The sequence below is a fragment of the Lucilia cuprina genome, chromosome 6 (genome assembly GCF_022045245.1).
Source record: "Lucilia cuprina isolate Lc7/37 chromosome 6, ASM2204524v1, whole genome shotgun sequence".
Lineage (NCBI taxonomy): Eukaryota > Metazoa > Arthropoda > Insecta > Diptera > Calliphoridae > Lucilia > Lucilia cuprina.
The window spans coordinates 52,045,174-52,050,544 of NC_060954.1; positions in this window are offsets into that span (position 1 = coordinate 52,045,174).

Consider the following 5,371-nt stretch of genomic DNA (forward strand, 5'->3'; position numbering starts at 1 on the left):
GTCTAGTCTATAGTCTAGTCTATAGTCTAGTCTATAGTCTAGTCTATAGTCTAGTCTATAGTCTAGTCTATAGTCTAGTCTATAGTCTAGTCTATAGACTAGTGTATAATAAATTCTAGACTTTAGTCTAGTCTTTAGTCTAGTCTATAGTCTAGTCTTTTGTCTGTCTTATAGTCTAGTATATACTCTAGTATGTGGTGTCTATTTAATAGTGTTGGCTGCTGATTAGTATACAGTCTACCCATCATGATTAAACACATGATTTATAATATAATGCGGAAATTCTGAAGTGTGTGGTCTAGTATATAGACAAGTCCACAGTCTAATCTATTGTCTAGTCTATAGTCAAGTCTATAGTCTAGTCTATAGTCTAGTCTATAGTCTAGTCTATAGTCTTGTCTATAGTCTAGTCTATAGTCTAGTCTATAGTCTTGTCTATAGTTTAGTCTATAGTGTAGTATATAGTCTTGTCTATAGTATAGTCTATAGTCCAGTTCATAGTCTAGTATATAGTCTTGTCTATATTCTAGTTTGTAGTCTAGTGAATTGTCTAGTCTATAGGCTAGTGTTTAATAAAGTCTATAGTCTAGTCTATAGTCTAGTCTTTTGTCTAGTCTGTAGTCTAGCTTATAGTCAAGTATATACACTAGTATATGGTGTCTATTTAATAGTGTTGGCTGCTTTTTAATCTATAGTGTAGTATACAGTATACTCATCATGATTAAACACATGATTTATAATATAATGCGGAAATTCTGAAGAAAGTGTAAAAGGATTCAAAAGAGTAATCTTTCATAGCTTTGACTTTACTTTAGTTTAGTTATTCTGTTAAGGGCTTTTTTAACTAATATTTTAAATTTTTTGTTGAAATCTTATCTTCCTAACGTAGTTAAGATCAAAGTATATTACCAAGAGCTTTTTTCCATTAAAACTTAAAATCACAACATTTTACGCTGGGTTTAGCCCACAAAAAAATAACACACTAAATACATTTATATGTATATATTACCATATACATACAATATATTACTGAGTATCTTGTTTTGCATAAAAAACACCTACTTGTTGTGTTAAGATCTATTTGGAAAATCCTTTTATAACATCTTCTTAAAGAAACCAATAAGTTACACTTTAAGAAAGTGTAGACAATAAAATAAATTTCATTGAGAAAAGAAAAATGAAAAAAAAAAATGAATTTGTTTTCATTTTCAACACCACTTTATTTATGTAGAACTTAATATTGTTTGGGGAGAGAGAATGAAATAAAAAAAGAAATTTGGTTGAAACGCAAACAATAAATGTCTTTTAAGCTTTTGTGCTTAAATCCCTCTTTAAATGCTTTATGGTTCCCAATGTTATTGTATAAGCAAAAAACAATTCTGATTTACTGTCTGCTGACTTAGTTTTGTTTTACCAATAAAGAGTTAAATTTTTTTTGGTTAACGCTTTTTTGTGGATATGTTGACGTTGAATTTTATTGTGTTTTTACACATTGTTTACAGTTACCATAGATGATTACTTTTATCACGCAGTTGCTAACGTTTGAAATAGTATTGGGTGAGTGTAATATTGTTATTATACCATCACCAAATGGCTTATGACGATGTCTGTCCTTCCATGTATGTATACATTGTATTGTTAATATAATAAAATCAAATTTATTTTATATTCCTTTTGGTTTATATTTTTTGATTAATTATATTATTATTTGAAAGAAGATCTCTTTACGGTAAATAAATTTTTCACAACACCAATATTGTTTACACAAGTGTTTCTATTTGTTCCTCTATGTCAACAAAGTATTTGCATTTTCTTTACGTTGTCATTTTTTTCTTTATTACATTTAACGAAATTTTTTTTTCTTGTCAACAAATAAATATTTAACTTTAACCATACATGGAAGATCTTTAAAATTTTAAAGTGAAAAATCTACTAAAATACTTATTGCCGCTTTGTTTGCGTTATTGTGTTCTCGCAGGATCTAGTCCTTTAGCTGTCATTGTATTTAACTTAAACGTTTGAAACAATATTTTTTTATACTTCTACCAACTTAGAGTTATTAGGGTGTTGTCGTTTATGTAAAATCAAAATATTTTATAGAAATTTTTCAAAACAAATTGGTTTTTTCGAAAATATCTCAACCTAATTCTCGAGTAAACTTTAATTCAGGGGCCAGCCTAATAGACAAACATATATCACTATATGTTCTTATTTTTGCAAATAAATAAGCTTTTATTTTCAGTCTTAAATCTAGTTAAGCACTCACTAGGTTATTTACTACTCCTTATCCTATTTTTTTGAAATAGTACATTCTTGCAGTAAAAGAGCGAATGACAATAGAAGAAAACAAAATATTATATACAAAGTGTTTGTGTACTAACAAGAAAATAAATTTAACTAAAGATTAAAAAAAAACTCTGTACGTGAGATGTATGTATGTCTATCTATACATATGTATGTTTTCATGTATCTAATGTATCTGGAGCATAAATAAACATGAAAAATTAAATAGACCAAAAAAGGTGAGATTTTCAATAAGTGTGTGACATGACACAATAACAAACTTAATGACATTTGCATGTTGATTTGAAAATGTATTTGTTTTTGATTTAACACTTTTGAACACTCAGTAAATCACCTGATACTTGGTTGCGTATGATTGTTTTTTGTTTTATTCAAATGCAATTTTGCATTGTGTATACGTTGTGTTGGACAAATAAGAAATTATGAATTTTTAATTTTGCTCAAATAGAGTATTTTTCTTAGTCTATTGATGTGGAAAATAACTAGCAAATAACTAATACATAGACATGCCTCGTTTATGAACCATAGTTCATTGACTGGACTAGTTTATTGACTAGGTCTTAAACAAGTCCATAAACGTGTCTATGGATAGTCTATCTGCTACTAGTTTATGGACTTATCTATGAATGGGGTCTATAGACAAGTCTATTGGCCATTTATTGATTAATTGGCCAGTCTATTGGCTAGTCTATTGACTAAACTATTGGCTGGTCTATTGACTAGACTATTGGCTAGTCTATTGACTAGACTATTGGCTAGTCTATTGACTAGATTATTGGTTAGTCTATTGACTAGAATATTGACTAGTCTATTGACTAGACTATTGACTAGACTATTGACTAGACTATTTGCTAGTCTATTGACTATACTATTGGCTAGTCTATTGACTAGACTATTGGCTAGTCTATTGACTAGACTATTGGCTAGTCTATTGACTAGACTATTTGCTAGTCTATTGACTAGACTATTGGCTAGTCTATTGACTAGACTATTGGCTAGTCTATTGACTAGACTATTGGCTAGTCTATTCGCTAGACTATTGGCTAGTCTATTGACTAGACTATTGGCTATTCTATTGACAAGACTATTGGCTAGTCCATTGACTAGACTATTTGACTAGTTTGTTGTCTACTCTATTACTTAGTTTCGTAAATAGTCTTTTGTCTATTCTATTATGTAGTCTATTGACAAATTGCCTAGTCATTAGTTTTGTCTATTGACTAGTCCATTGACTAGTCTATTGACTAAACTACTGAATAGTCTAGTTACTAGTCTACTAAATACCGTTTTGACTAGTCTGTGGCCTTGTCTATTGACTAGTCCAAAGTCTAGTCAATTGACTGGACTATAGACTAATCTGATCTCTCGTCTACTGAATACTGTCTCGTCTACTGATTAATGTATTGACTAGCCCATTGTCTTGTATAATGAGTACTTTATTGTCTAATCTATTGGTTATTCTATTGTCAATTCTATTGACTTATCTACTAAGCAGTCTAGTTACTATTCTATTGAAAATTCTATTGATTAATCTTCTGTATAGTGTACTGACTATGTAGTCTACTGAATAGTCAATTACCTACTTTTTGACTATTCTATTGACAGGCTCATTGTATCATTCGTTGGCTATTGGTTAAGACTAGTGATTTTTCTACGGAATAGTCTATAGACATAGTTAATGAATAGTATATTTACTTATCTACAGAATCAAGTGACTAATCTGTTGATTAGTATAATGATTATTCTGTTGCCAAGGCTATTAGTCAGTCTTCTGTCTAGTCTACTGAGTAATCTGTTGCCTAGTCTATTAACTGGTCTGTTGCCTTCTCTAATGACCCTTCTGTGGTCTAGTCTACTGAAAAGAGTATTGCCTAGTCTGTTATCTAGTATATTGCCAAATCTTTTGACTAGTCCATTCACTATACTATTAACTATTCTACTGAGTAGTCTAGTGTATGAAGTATTTTATTGACTTGTCTATGAATTAAAAAAAAGGAAAAATGTAATGATAAACTCTTGATAAGTTTATTGATTAGTTGTTTAGCGACAAAAGATAGGAATAGGAGGAGCCTTACAAGATCACACACTACTTTATCTTTCATAGTCTGAACTGTCTCATGAAAAGCGTCACTAGTAAATATATTGGATTTATAAGAAATACCAGCTGGTTCTCACGGTCATTGTATTATGGAGAAAAACCATTCTGTATAAACTCTCAACATAAGGGAATAGTTATCCTAAGAGTATCATAATGGGTTACTAGGTCTGTGAGTGAACTTGAAAGCAACCTATTCTCTGAATTAATTTGCACTTTTCTAAATTTTTTACGTCTTTAGCCCAGCATTAGTTTTGGTATAGTTTGTTTTTACGAAAAATGTTTAAATTATAATTTTCATTACTTCATACTGTTTTCTATTAAGATTCTTTTAATTAAAAAGTACATATTTATTTAAAAAAAAAAAAATTGTTCACATGATTTTAATTATTTACTTATAATTGAGTTATAGAACCACACTGCGTATGAGTGTTATATGTTAACATTACACTTTCATGAAAAGGGTATATTAATTTGTCATTCCGTTTGTAACTTCTATAATAATTTTTTCCGACTCTATAAAGTATATACATATATTTTGTATACTTATAGATAGCAGAGTTGATTAATCAATGTCGGTCTGTTAATCCATCTGTCTTTCTGTTGAAAACAATTTTCAGAAGACCTCAGATATCTTCTGGAACCAAATCTTCAGTAATTTTCTCAGACATGCTTTAGAGAAGTTTGCTATTTAAAATCAACAAGATATGTCCATAAATAACGTTGATTTGAACAAAAATCCTAGACAACATTATAAAATTAATCTTAAAAAGAAAACACACTGCGGTAAAGGGTATATAAGATTTGGCAATGACGAACATATTTAATTTTAATTTAATTTAATTTCAAATGTAAATATGTTGTTACTAGCTATACCCAGTGTGCTTCGCTACCCTCATCGTAATGGAATAAAATAAATATCATTATTGTAAATGTATATATATCTACAATATCAAAAATTCCCCTTTTAGA